The sequence below is a fragment of the Tachypleus tridentatus genome, chromosome 7, assembly GCF_004210375.1.
Source record: "Tachypleus tridentatus isolate NWPU-2018 chromosome 7, ASM421037v1, whole genome shotgun sequence".
Taxonomy (NCBI): domain Eukaryota; kingdom Metazoa; phylum Arthropoda; class Merostomata; order Xiphosura; family Limulidae; genus Tachypleus; species Tachypleus tridentatus.
Window position 1 is genome coordinate 104,519,871 of NC_134831.1, and position 15,740 is coordinate 104,535,610.

Sequence of the window (15,740 nt, forward strand, 5' to 3'; positions counted from 1 at the left end):
TTCCGACTAATCTTACTAAGTGAACTGTTGTCTGTCTGCACTTTCTGATCGCGTTCTCATTATTACTGAGAATGTTTCTAATTTCTATGTAATGTAGTAACGTGTTTGATATTTCTTTTTTTTATAATTTATCCCAAGGTGTTTAGCAGTCTCATGAATTTATAGTTGTTGGGTCGGCTTAGGTTTGAGGTTTTCTTGGAGATGACTGTTATTATCTCGGAATTCTATATATTACCTGAAAACTAAGGATATATTAAGTAAAGGGAGGCTAGATGGTGAGATGGTTACAGGTAGTTCCTTCTAAAAAAACAGCAAGATAATTACTTGGGCATTCATTGTGTTGATGAACAACAGAATTCTGAACAAGGATTTTTATTTTATTCGTCTGTTTGTTTGAAATGAATCATACAGTTGATACGAAGAAATGTCTGTGTTGTATGCCTAACTCTGGTATGAACATCTTAATTTTAGCGTTACAAGTCCGCAAACTTACAACTGAGACACTGGGGGCAAAGCTGGTCAAACAGTCAAGTTTCCTACAAGGAGACATAAACAACCCCAGTATGTTCTGTCGATTGATGAAACCAATAAATTGAAAATAGATTGTGTCACCAACATAATATTTGCGACTGATTCGCTTGTACTACTGTGTATATTTCAATGGTTATTTTTCTGATAGATGGCAGAAAGTAAACCAGATACGTGATAAGACCGTCATTTGGACGTAGGTGACGGCCGTGCAGGGATAAAGCTGAAGGAAGAAACTGGGAGATTTAAAGATAAACTCTGTAGTCAAGTAAGGTAGAACAATATTGGGAAAATGTCCACCTAGTCTAACTAGGAAAGCGAAAATGGTGCTCGTGAGAGGTTTTCAACGGCAGAAAGATGCAATTCGAATGGTTAAAAACGACGTACCGTAAAATATGGCTAAAATGAAGCAAATTATGGGGAATCAATATAACAAAATACATTGGCAAGAATAACAAGGTTGCGATTCATCAGAATAATCTATTAAACGTTTATTATATCGGTAATGAATATATCACAAGTGAAATTGGAACATTTTATTTTCACATTACACGTCCAACTTCTTATGAATTTGCAATAAAGTAATGTGGAAATTAAAACTTAATATTATTAATAAATTTTACCTTTGACATAAATAAAAGATCTGATAATGACACATTTCGGTTTCATTACCTAGCATTTAAAATATAACACGTTTAAATGGTTTGATATACTAAACGGAGCTTCAAAGACCTTGAACGTGATTTTTCACATGAACCTATTTCTCAACACGTGCAAACACACCATGACCTTCACTTACAAAGATTTTTTAGGCTATAAGATAAATCATGAGCTTGATACTGAACATACACGTGTTTCAAGGACTTGTTTATTATTTGGCTGTCAGGATGAATAACGATTGATGATGTGTTTAATTAAATTTTGTTTTATCCAATTTCAAGGCGAAACTATTTCTTTGAGGCACGTTCTTGAAGAAAAGTAAAGAAAAATTAGAAATGGACAAGTAATTTGAAAACTGCTGTCTTGAGCCGCAATATCATAATTTGATTTTCTTATTCTCATTACTTAAGACATCTGGCTACCAATATTAAGAATGTAAACCATCGATTCCTTAAGATAATCATTTGATTCGAATGTTGATTTTGTTTTGTATTTTTGAAAAATGTAAGGTTGCACAGTGAGCTGACTGACTTGTGTAGATCCTTTTAAGAATGCTTAAGTGTTCAGTATGGAGTACAATTTGGAACAATGTTGTAAAATTATAGTTTCGAGCTAAACATTTTAATGTATTCTTTGTAAAATATTATGTTCAACAAAATATAAAGAAACTCGCGTCACGATGAAAAAGAATAGCCATGTCGATATTTTTATTCATCAGGTTTCTTGCAAAAATTAAATGAGTGTTTCTGAAGTTGTTATGCAACACTTATTCAATTAGAAATATCTAATTAGTGGATTTTTTAGATAATTTTATATTATTTTTCCAAATCTTTAAACACGCCAAAAGGGGCTCTTCCTGTAAAGAAAATAACAAAATTGTTGAAAAATTAACTTATGAATCGCACATAAGAATATTGTGGCTTATGCATATTAGGGTTTTTGTATATTATACAAATAGGGCCTAACAGTAAGTAATATAGCGCGAAGAAAAGTGTGACGCAATTTCACTTCAACTGGAAATATGCTAGAGTTTGAGAGTTAATGAGGGGCAGTCAGAGTGACACGAAATTTGGTCAGATAGGTCAGAAATTATTTGTATTGCTGAAACATTAAACACTGTGCACGTTGGGGTATCTTTGAACTACATTTTATCAGTTTACTAAGTTATATATTTCTATTTTTCTCGATATATTTATATAACAAATGTCAAAAGAATAACATTTTTTTTCTCATATTTATGTTAAAGTTTTACCAAAGTTTGTGTAATACACCGATGCATTACCTTTCCATATTTCTCGAAACTTCAAAATGTTTTTTTTTTCTAATTTCATTGAAATGTTATCAGAATTAGTTGTTATATTTAGAGACATGGTGAGCTGTCTGCTGTGTCCAAGTCCAGCTTTAAAGATTGTAATTTCGTAAGGTGACTCTTCCACAGAGGAACAATTCATTAAATTGTAGTTCTATTATTGCAATAAAACTCACTGGTAAACTAAATAATTAAGTGTCAGCTTCAACCAACTAACTTATCTTTGCTTCTAAATTAATATTAGTGTTAAAGTAATGCAAAGTATTAATAAATAAAAATAGGAATTTAGGAAACTTGTCATAGCATAGCAACCGCTCTGATGTTTGAGGATTTGTGTATTTTAAGTACGGCGTTACACACACGTGTAAACTGTTTCAGTAACCCTGCGTCAATTATCAGTTTTTTGTCTATCAACACGTTACAAGGTTGTCGAATTTTTCTTGAGTGACAATTTGAAGAAGTGAACTGTAACAGACAGTAATTGGCAGGCTGCCAGGAGAAAAAAAAAGTGATAACTATATATATACCTGTGTGTGAAGATTTTTGTAACACAAGAAACATCCACTGAGATCTGACGCAGTAATCTTTTTCCAGGCAAGTATCAGGACCGTGAGTTTATACTTATTTCAATACGATTATCAGGTTTTAATTGCTGAACATATTTGTATATTCCCATGCCATTTTCATAATGATAAGTTGTATGCTTGATGAAATTATTTTCTTTTAAATTAAAAGTGATTTTTAATACAGCAGCATACGAAAGTTTTTAGACATACTCCACTTTAAAACCAGACTCTAATCCTTTCGGCGAGTTAATTGTTTTCTCATCAATGCGACAGATATAAGAAAAAAAAACTATGTCTTTACAGTACTATTATACCCTAACTTTCAATTTATTTTAACTCGCATTTTTTTGATACCAGAATATGTTACATTCATTTACTTCTGGTGGTTTCGTACAGGGAAAAATGAAAACACTTTACGGACCGGTTTGCGAGACCGCTGTGTTCATTTGCCTTCTATTATTTCTAACTTCTGCTCTAGAGGAAGGTGAAATCAGCAGTAAGGTTAAATTTCCTCCGTCAAGTTCTCCGTCATTCCCACGACTGGTAATGATAGGAACGTTGCCTGATCTACACGAAATTACCTTATGTTACTGGTTCAAGATTCATCACTTAAAGGCCTCACTTACCATGTTTTCATACGCTTCCACTGAAACAGACAATGAGATTGCAACATCTCTGGATGAACAAGGTGATTTTTTCTTAAACGTTCATGGGAATCCCCAGCTGAAGGTACAGTGCAAAAATAAAATACATATTGGAAGGTGGTATCATGTATGTCACACGTGGTCATCATGGGAAGGTGAGACGACTATAGCCGTGGATGGTTTCCATTGTGAAGGTAACGCAACTGGGATCGCCATGGGAGCTACCCTTCGTCAAGGTGGCTTAGTTGTTCTTGGACAAGACCAGGATACTGTCGGTGGTGGGTTTGATGGAGATCAAAGTTGGGAAGGCGAACTGAGCGAACTTAATCTTTGGGACACGGTTCTGAATCACGAACAAATTAAACACTTGAGTAAATGTGTCCATCATTCGGAACGACATATCTATGGAAACATAATTCACTGGGATAAAACACAATTTCGGGCTTACGATGGGGTTGTTCTCTCACCGAATGAAATCTGTGCTTAGATGACGTATTAAAAAGAAGAATTTGGAAACCGAGTACCAAATGTTTTCTACTGTTTGATTGTAAACTGCCTTTTCATATATTAAATGGTTCTATGTGAATCGCCACTTTATATCTATTAAAACTTCAAAGTATAATTTCTTGCATTTTTAGTAGCATTCTGTGAACGTTACATATTAATTTTTGCTAGTTCAAGATCAACTCACTTATACAGTAAAGGAGTGTACTATTTTCACACACTCATTTGTGTGTCTTTTCCAATAAAGAATGTTTTCACTGTTCTTAAAATGTGTCCAGTCTATTCATTTCTTATATAATTTAAACTTCTAGCTGAGTTTATAAATTCAGGTAACCCACAAGTTCCTGATAGACCCTGATGCAAAATACAGGATTCCGTACTTTATATCAAAATTATTTTGAATATATAAATTAGCAAGCCTCGTGAAACGCTGATTCAATATAAAATCGGATTGTAAAGAGGTGTGTAGGAATTACATAAGTAGTGTGATACCATAAAAATTCATCACTGTTTAAAAGTGTACGTGGCAGCTCTTTACAACGCACTATATATATAAAAAAATACCCTTGTCGCATTTATTTTGTGAGAAATATTTTCAGGTACATGATGTTTTCTAGAGAGAAGCCCAGTATCGTTCTCATAATTACAAAAGCAAAGGAATGAACCGATTATCTAAACATAAATAACTACCAAAGGTTGCGTTGAAGGCAACAACGCAAGTTTTATAACCTGCTTCGTGTGTGTTTTTATTATAACGAAGTCACATCAGTCTATTTGCTGTGTCTACCAAGGGAATCGAACATCTGATTTTAGCATTATGTGTGTGTGTGTGTGTGTTTTCTTATAGCAAAGCCACATTAGGATGTCTGTTGAGTCCACGGAGGGAAATTGAGCCCCTGATTTTTGCATTGTAAATCCGAAGACTTACCCCCTTCATAGTTACGAACAATAATTTCGAACAAATCACCGATTTATTATTTTATGTGCATTACATGTTACGATTTCAAATAAATGGAAATTTTAATTAAAAGTCAATTGAATATTGATATATGTGAAATTTATGATATTTGCCAACATGGTTGTAACAAAGCACTTTCTTCCTTTTTCATTGAAGTGATTGCTACAGATAATGATTGATACACAAAAGTTTTAGGAGCTTACAAACAATATTTAGTCCTGTGTCTGATCTGGAATTCAATATTTTGTATACAGTTCACGAGGTGAAAATTACTTTTATTTTGATTCGCATTTCATTTTACGGGAATTCTAGCAAGCTCTATTATTCAAATGCATCAATTTTTCCCAACGAAAATATCCAATATCCTCGTAGAAATAATAATGTCCAAAGTTAATTCACTGAGTTTTGGAATGTTCGAAATCTGAAAACGTTCCTCATCAATTGAAATAATTTTCCGATTCATAAGCGTTTTAGGCCCTGCTTGGCCAGGTGGGTAAAGGCGTTCGATTCGTAATCTGAGGGTCGCGGGTTCGAATCCCTGTTGCACAAAACATGCTCGCCCTTTCAGCCGTAGGGGCGTTATAATGTACAGTTAATCCCACTATCGATGGTAAAAGAGTAGCCCAAGAGTTGACGGTGGGTGGTGATGACTAGCTGCCTTCCCTCTAGTCTTACACTACTAAATTACGGACGGCTATCGCAGATTGCCCTCGAGTAGCTTTGCACGAAATTCAAAACAAACAATAATCGTTTTTCATAATTATAGCTTAGGAGGCCTGTAACATTCTCGACTTTAGCAGACCAACATTATTATATAACTGTCCGCAGGAGTGCAGGTCAATTAAAAAAACTTTAGGGCGACGTTCTTAAAAGTTCAGTTCACAAAAATATTCGAAGATAAAACGAGTGCTTTGGAAAAACGTATCTTGTTTATTGTTATACTACAAAATATTCTAGAAATTTAGAGAACAGACAGGACTTGCGCATTACACATTTAACAATACAAGATACACACATATCTAAAGATATATTAAATTAAAACAAGCATAGTTATTAAAATCATATTAAAATCCGCTACTTATTTTCATATATAAAACGTACAACTAGTAAGTATTAGAATCGGAAAGTCACTTCACCTACCAAACTCTCTTTATCAAACACTAGAATCCGCTCAATCGAAAGTAATAAGATTAGTTTACCACTACCCAATTTACACTCCGTGCACAGAAGTACACGATATAAATGAGCTAAACACAATTAAAAGATGCTTTTAAAGTCTTTCTACAATGTATTAAGAAAGAACATAGAATCAAAATGACTTTTCAACGACGATAGTCAAATTTGCAGGAACACTAGTCACTTGAAATAGATATATTTCCCCATGCAACTACGTTACCTCACTAAACAAACGCAACACACACCACCAGCCACCTTGAGTGTTTTGCTTTTTCTCTCCACCCTCTCCTCAAGCCCCATGTTGTCCGGTAATCAACCAAGAGAGGCCAACGTTTAATGATTACACAATTTGGAAAATTGTTACGTTGTCTCATCTATTATTCCTGAATTTTCACTCTTGCTCGTGTTGATTGTTTTCTGTCAATGTCATTTTTAATGTTTATTTTTGAATTTAGCGCAAAGCTACACGAGAGCTATCTGCGCTAGACGTCCTTAATTTAGCTGTGTTAGACTAGTGAGAAGACAGTCATCACAACCCACCACCAACTCTTGGGCTACTATTTTACGAACGAATAGAGGGATTGACCATTACATAGTAACGCCCCACGGAAAACAGAAAACTCGGTTTGCTGGTGATCGGCCTTGGATTAACCATTAAGCAAAATAAGCACGTGCCTAGGGCTCCAATGGAAGGGGAGCACAACAAAGTTTTCTCCGAGCTATCATTCCTTAACTCTTTTACTGCCATACTCAACTTTAGTCGATTAGCTACTACAGTATGTGTTGTTGATCAGAAATTGTTTTGGAATACTTTTTTAGCTCACAATGCTTCTTGCTTATCGCTAACATACTTTATGAAACCTTTGGAATGACTGAAAACTAACTCTCAGAAAATGGATTGAAGTTAGTCTCGAAATGTTTTCAACCAATCAGAATGCAGCAAATCAATAAAGTATTTTATAAATTCATGTTTATGTGCTGATAAACCTAAGTCCTAGAATAACTTTCTGATAATCTTTGTCTACATGTAGACCTAGAGTTTAGCATGTTTGACTGTCTTAGCAACGTTTTCGTTTACGAATTTTAGTGTTTTTTTCTAATTATTATAACTATATATGATCTACATTCTTTTCTGTTTTTTATTTTTGTTTCTGTATTTTTCAGACTGCAAGATGAAATGTGTTCAACACAAGAGAGAAAACTGGCAAAAAGAACGAACAAAAGGGTTTGGATTTAGTGGCAAAAAACAGGGGAGCTGACTAATTTTTTCACTCAACTACACCACATCATGATCTTCCAAATCAAAACACATTTAGGGGTATTCATATTGAATTACGATCTCGTTTCGTGGACTCCATCTTTCGCGTTCTCACGAGATTCTTTCGACTACAATGTGGAACGTCGAGGTTATGCTTAGCTAAGACTATTTTTTCTAATGGATAAACTCTACGTATCTTTATCAGGGGTATGGTCAATCGATCTTTTGAAAAAAATTGTGTCCTTGAGGGTGCAAATATTGAAAACGTTTTTTATGAGGAAGTATTTTAAACAGCATTTCCAATATGAACTTGATAGTCCTAACTTTTAGAACATGTATTGAAAAGTCAAAACTCGATATATCTTGCCGAGTTTCGAATGTGGGAAATTAAACGTTTGCCCATTAACTGCGTATAAATATGAAGCAAAATAAATGCACAGAAACAATTATTCGTTTATTTGTTTTGAAGAATACTCACAGTGTGTCCATCGTGGGTGATCGAGCATGTAGTATTCAAATTAAAAAGAATTCTGCCACTAAACACGTGCGTCATAATTTTTATGCAATGCTGTAGAATAAAAATGATAATTTGAAAAGCCAGTTTTTAGAACACTTTTATGTCGTTTTTATGCTGGCTAAAAATGCTACATTGTTAAATTTCACAGAGAATGAAAGTACAATAAACATGTTTGAATATGTGTTTTAGGGTTCCTAATAATTTTGCTGTGAAAAACGTTGTATACAAATTCAACGTTTCTGTCGAGTTCCGTGAATTTTATTAGTGTGTTAAAAAAACAATTGAAGATGGGGCGAGTACTTACAATATCAACATTATCGTGGTCAGATAGGAATATAATTCAAGTGAAATACACAATTTTCGTTTTTTGAACTTCTTCTCATCGTACTAGTCTATCGTAGTGGTTTTATACATTAGAGAATTTACCCTATTTGTTGTTGTTCAATTTTAAGCACGGTTAACGAAACCCGGTTTCTTGCAGTACAAGTTCGCAGACATGCCTCTCTGCTATTAGGGGGGCTACACGATCTTATTTAACCTGAATATGACCTAAGAATATCGAAACGTTGTATTGTCCTTTATTTTATTATAGTTTTAACACCCACACCCGTCGTCTTTAGAATATGTCACTTGAATGGGACATACTTCATTATTGTAAGAAGTGTTGTATACTCATTATATAATTTCTGTAGTGGGCATTAGTGTGTAGAAGAAATTAACATTAAAAATAAATGAGCTTATTACACCAAATTCTTTAACTAAATAAAAACAACATTTTTGTGTTATAAGGTGGTTTATTACAATATTAATAACTGCTGTACGTTCTTTTTGACGAAAAACTAGTTGCAATCCAGTGTTATTTTTGTATGTGCTGTAGTGAACCCATCACAAAGGTTTAAAAAGAGGTATAAATTCTACATCAGATAGGTAGTTAAAGAATACGTTATTTTAAACTATTCATGGATAGTGTAGATTCTGACAAAATTGTGTTAAATAATTCTGTTTTGTTGCTACTGTAATTGAAACAATGAACAAGAAACAGGTGGAAAACCTTTTGGTACAGTTGACATTACAAGCTAGCATGTAACAACTACTCCAAAACATGTAGAAATTCTGGTGTAATATTGTCTACGTTTTTACCATACACAGCAATCACAATTGGAAAAATATGAAGTATTGACAATCTGGCAATTCTGACAAGGGCATTCGAGGAAGCATGGACGTTGTCTAGGTATGTGTTTATTTTTATTATATCTGTATAGCAACCAAATCATCTACCACGGCCCGGCATGGCCATGGGTTAAGGTGGGTTAAGGCGTGCGACTCGTAATTTGAGGGTCGTGAGTTCGCATCCCCGTCGCACCAAACATGCTTGCCTTTTCAGCCGTGGGGGCGTTATTATGTGACAATCAAACCCACTATTCGTTGGTAAAAGAGTAGCCCAAGAGTTGGCGGTGGGTGGTGATGACTAAGTGCCTTTCCTTTAGTCTTACACTGCTAAATTAGAGACGGTTGGCGCAGATAGACCTCGAGTAGCTTTGCGCGAAATTCCAAAAACAAAAAACAAACATATATCACTTTCATTGAATGCCATCTAAAGAAAGTTAATTTTAGTTGTATATTCAATAGCAGTGTGTTTTAAATTTTTCCGCTTTATACCAGATATTCTTAGCATGCAATACTGGAAACACTGTTCCTCAGTTTCTAAATTGTCTTATGTACTTAAAAAAGTGTTAATCATGTTTATATGTATGCAGATCTGTATATCTTAAATGTAGCTAACTTAGAAAAATGCATAATTTTATGTAAAAGCAACATATGATTAATTTAAATATTTTATAAATATTAGGCATTAGCAGTTTTATGAACAGATAAGTTTCAAATCAACTGAAGGATTACACAAAACTTCTGTAAAAATATTACAAAGTGTGGTGATTGCATTATTTATGTGGATTGGTTAGGCTAAGAAAAAAAAGAAATAATTGTTACATATTTACCATGTGTAATTTTATCAAGATACAAAAATGACCTTCATGCTTGACATGTTTGACTATTATGACAGACTTGTTCTGCTGTTTGTACAAGAATTCAGCCATAATAAGTTGTTAAAACCTTTTAGAAACTTTAATATTACTTTTGAAAATCTATTTTTATATTTAACTGAAAACTGTGTTATAATTTACGAGTATGTGTTGAAAAACTATAAAGGAAAAGCATAATAAAATAGTGGTAAATGTAAAGAGAGGTAAAGAAATGCTAATACTTTTAGGAAAATGAATGAATGAATGTACAAAAGCCTTTCAAATGAACAGGTTTTGGAAAGAGAATAAAGGCAAACAGATCTAAAACAAGTCAGTAAAAATAAAAATACATTTCAGAACAAATAAATTTTATTTATGTGGAAAGTAGCTAGGTCAACAGCACCTATCATCAATTCTTGAATAACTGAGTAAACGTAAACTGAATTTTTGCAGAAAAGGTGCACAAACCACAAGTTCTTACATTCACAATCCAAATATGCTATGTACTTATCCATTAAATATTTTAATATTAGTATTTTAGTTATTACAGATTATTTTTGATGGAGCAAAAAGTACCTTAAAACAATGATAAAATCTGTATCATCTAACGTTGTTATAACGTGGAAAATATTATTACTGAATAGTACGTAATTAAATCTGTAAATATAGGAAGAAAAAAGTATAAAACCAACATTATACAGCACTGTTATTGGGAGAAGAATAATTGGTTTTTTTACAGTGGACCTCATTTAGGATTATTTTGAATAGGATTTATTATCTTACATTATTACTACATCCTTAACGTATTTTCTACATTTTTTACACTCGTTTTCTAAATTGAACAAACGTAAGAATTTTTATCTCCTGTTCATACCATAAACTTTATTAGAAAACACATTTATTCTTCTATTTTCAATAAAATGATTGCAGATATAATTTTGCAGGAGTCACATGTAATTCTATAAATCTAATTGAAAATGAATTGTAAACACACTATATTAATATAAAACAGTGCAAATTATATCAAGTGATAAGTATAAAAAAGTCCATTCTTTCTTTTGAAACACTTTTAATTTTAAAAAGGGAAGATACCAGAAAAAATTTCAATATTTATTTCATTTTTATAAATTGCTTTAATCGAATCAGTTATGATTAAAGTTGCTGACCTTTCCTGAGTCTAACAGTAGCTTCTGGATACGATTTGAAACAGCATTAACATATTTTGTCACCTGTGTTCGATAACTGAAACAGGTATAGAACTGATATTTATTTTACAACCTACATGGAAGATGGGTACAATTTTAAGAGAACACAAGCTTTTTGTTCATTAAGTTAATGTTTAGACTACAGCTGTTAACTCTGAAGGAACCAGAACAAGTAAAGGTTTACAGGCTATAAGAAACAATTTAATGACATAGTTAAAATATAAGGAAATTAAATTAAATAATCTCTCCCTACCTTTTTCATAGTGAAAGAAAAATATATGAAATCCTTTTTCTTCTATGAAGTAAAAAATAAGTTATTGCAGAAAAATGATTTTGAGATGAAGGAAAGAAATAACCCTTTTATTGTGTTTAAATGTTACTCTCTAATAACAACAAAGCAAAATAAAAAAATAAATAACTATTACATTTACTTAAATATTTAACATAGCACTATCTAACATATAATTGATCTTTAAATTTTACTTGCATTAAATGTTGGAGTAAGATATTATCAGACACCACATTATGCCATCAACTAAAATAGAAGAAGTACAAAATAAAATTTTGGTGAAGCCAACCATTTTTAGAATTGTCTCTGCTCTAATAAGCAGCCCATAAATCGCCACCTAAAACAGCACAGAGATCAAAGTTATTTTTATCATTTTTGGCTGCCTTTAAACAAAGATGTACCAACACATTTTGTGGCTTCACATATCTTTCACAATCAGTTGTTATATTTGGTACTCGTCCTTGAACAGAAAGTGTTCCTGAGAAAAGGAATTTTGAGTGCTGTTGACAGAGTAATAAGCAAACATAATAAAAAAAATCTATATAACAATTTACGTGAAACATATACTGATGTGTATACACAAGATGTAAGGTAATCAAAAGGTAACAGTAGAATGACGTAACATGGGTGAAATATAAGCGTAACTTCAGCAATTTTTATGCTATAATGACTTGATCAAATTCCAGTTTGTATATCTAAACAATAAATCCCACTGCACCTGTTTTCAAACTACACAAAAATTCGTAAATATTTATTTAGACAATGCAACAGTAAATTTCCATCACAGCTGTATCCAAAAAAGTATAACTTTTCATTAAAATCTACAAAATGTTGCAGTCCAACCCTATAAATGTAAATATATTTTTAATTGTGCGTGTGTGTATAACATAAAGTTTGTCTTATTCAAATACGCTATTTACAGCTGAAACCAAAACTCGCATTCAGCAATAAATAAGCACAAAAGAGTATTTTCATATTCACGTTTTTCATCTTGACAAATACACATAAAACCTTATGAGATATGCTACATCTAAAGCTTTAGTTATAACTGCTATCATGCTATCGTTTGCGTTAGTATAAAGCTCATTTATCTTTGAGACTAAATTGCAAAAATGAGTGATTGTGAAGAAGCATTTCATTGTTGATTTTTTCATGGATAAATAGGAAATATGCACACACAGAGATTATATTTAGAGTAATGTTTAACCAATTTCACACTTATAAACAAATTCTTAATCGTAATTTCTCGTTCTTAACCTAAAGTACAAGACCATTTCTGTTATCTAAAAATTTTAACTCGGTCCAACTGGTCATTTCTTGCCATATAAAAGGTAGCATAACAAGTTATTGTTTATAATATGTTATTTTAAATGATTTCTCAGTTTAATCAGCCAAAATAAAAGATACAATTAGAACATACAAATATTTCACACATATAAATGATAATAAGACACTATAAAGGTTAGAACATATGCATTCCTGATGTCTGATAATAAACAGTGTAACGAAATTCTGCACGTATGTTTGACATGTTTTAAATATACCGTTTTTTAATCAAATAGACTGTGTGTAGTCCATGTATTGTTGAAATTTATCGTCAACAAGTTAGAGACACCTATTATTAGGATTCCGGTCCCGTATAAAAACCTGACCTTCACTTACTTACACCCATTTCAATTATTTAACGAATTTTGGAAAAAATGTTGTCATAAGTGTGTTTCTTTTGTTTAAAAGTTTGCTTTGAAATGTGTACGTTGAAAAATTATTGAAAGGGCGAAATTTGTGCCACCATATTAGTAGTTCTTGTTATAAAGTTTCAAAGTACTTAGTAGTTTATTTCACAAACACATATAGTATAATCGTGGTAATGATTTAGTTTCAAATAAAAGTAAGACGTTCCTCAACTGGGGATGTTCTAAGATATTGGTATCTGTCTTCGCTTCTTATATACTGTTGATGTTGTTACAATGCTTTTAAATATATTTATAGGTATCTTTAAAGTTTTGGAAATGGGGTGGTGCTATGATAGCTTAGTTTCTAAAGTGCTCATAATTCTGTTTGTAATTATGCGTTATTAACACGCACAGTGCTAATTTTACCCAAGAGCATCACGCAGGCGCATTATGCAGACGTATTGTTGTTTTTACAGTAAATTGCTCATTCATTGAAAATTTTAATATTCGAGATTTATTTGTGAATAGATCCCAACGGAACATAAAGTAAGAAGACGGTAAACAAAGTTCGAATTAGAAAGACACCAGTTGAATAACAGTAACTGTAAAATTTGCAATGAAAAAAAATATATATTAAGATATATCGAAGCTGATCTATGTGATCGGATCGATATTCGTTCTTCCTTTGGAGAATTGTCACTTTTTCATTCTATCCGTTATAAATACGTTTTTGATATCTTAATCTAATTGTTGTTTCTTGTTATTAAACAAGATATACAAAGGGTTATAGTCTAGCATAAGTGTTTTTATTTTCTTTTAGTACAGGTATGAGGAAGTGATCGACCGAGATTAATAAATCATTGCTTCCCAGTGGTAAAGCCGTATGTCTTCTAATTTAAAATTCTAATTATTTTTTATTAACGCTAGAAACCGGTTTTCGATATTTGTTGCGCTTTATCACAGACATACTTTGTGCGTGTTTTGTCACAAGTATTCTGATGAGATATTCAAACCAATTGCCATGAAATTTACACAGAAACTCGCTAAAAATTAATAGCTTGAGGTACATCTTTGTTTAAAGGCAGCCAAAAATGATAAAAATAACTTTGATCTCTGTGCTGTTTTAGGTGGCGATTTATGGGCTGCTTATTAGAGCAGAGACAATTCTAAAAATGGTTGGCTTCACCAAAATTTTATTTTGTACTTCTTCTATTTTAGTTGATGGCATAATGTGGTGTCTGATAATATCTTACTCCAACATTTAATGCAAGTAAAATTTAAAGATCAATTATATGTTAGATAGTGCTATGTTAAATATTTAAGTAAATGTAATAGTTATTTATTTTTTTATTTTGCTTTGTTGTTATTAGAGAGTAACATTTAAACACAATAAAAGGGTTATTTCTTTCCTTCATCTCAAAATCATTTTTCTGCAATAACTTATTTTTTACTTCATAGAAGAAAAAGGATTTCATATATTTTTCTTTCACTATGAAAAGGTAGGAGAGATTATTTAATTTAATTTCCTTATATTTTAACTATGTCATTAAATTGTTTCTTATAGCCTGTAAACCTTTACTTGTTCTGGTTCCTTCAGAGTTAACAGCTGTAGTCTAAACATTAACTTAATGAACAAAAAGCTTGTGTTCTCTTAAAATTGTACCCATCTTCCATGTAGGTTGTAAAATAAATATCAGTTCTATACCTGTTTCAGTTATCGAACACAGGTGACAAAATATGTTAATGCTGTTTCAAATCGTATCCAGAAGCTACTGTTAGACTCAGGAAAGGTCAGCAACTTTAATCATAACTGATTCGATTAAAGCAATTTATAAAATGAAATAAATATTGAAATTTTTTCTGGTATCTTCCATTTTTAAAATTAAAAGTGTTTCAAAAGAAAGAATGGACTTTTTATACTTATCACTTGATATAATTTGCACTGTTTTATATTAATATAGTGTGTTTACAATTCATTTTCAATTAGATTTATAGAATTACATGTGACTCCTGCAAAATTATATCTGCAATCATTTTATTGAAAATAGAAGAATAAATGTGTTTTCTAATAAAGTTTATGGTATGAACAGGAGATAAAAATTCTTACGTTTGTTCAATTTAGAAAACGAGTGTAAAAATGTAGAAAATACGTTAAGGATGTAGTAATAGTGTAGGTTAATAAATCCTATTCAAAATAATCCTAAATGAGGTCCACTGTAAAAACACAATTATTCTTCTCCCAATAACAGTGCTGTATAATGTTGGTTTTATACTTTTTTTCCTCCAATTTTTACAGATTTAATTACGTACTATTCAGTATTAATATTTTTTACGTTATAACAACGTTAGATGATACAGATTTTATCATTGTTTTAAGGTACTTTTTGCTCCATCAAAAATAATCTGTAATAACTTAAATACTAATATTAAAA

The 15,740-nt window shown here is 31.9% G+C and overlaps 1 pseudogene across 1 annotated transcript; it reads left to right on the plus strand.

Moving 5' to 3' along the window:
• The first annotated feature begins 3,057 nt into the window (after positions 1-3,057).
• Positions 3,058-4,235, plus strand: LOC143256319 (C-reactive protein 1.1 pseudogene; annotated as a pseudogene). The gene is made up of 2 exons (XR_013031240.1): positions 3,058-3,106; positions 3,460-4,235. The product of XR_013031240.1 is annotated as a C-reactive protein 1.1 pseudogene (transcript).
• The last annotated feature ends 11,505 nt before the right edge of the window (positions 4,236-15,740 follow it).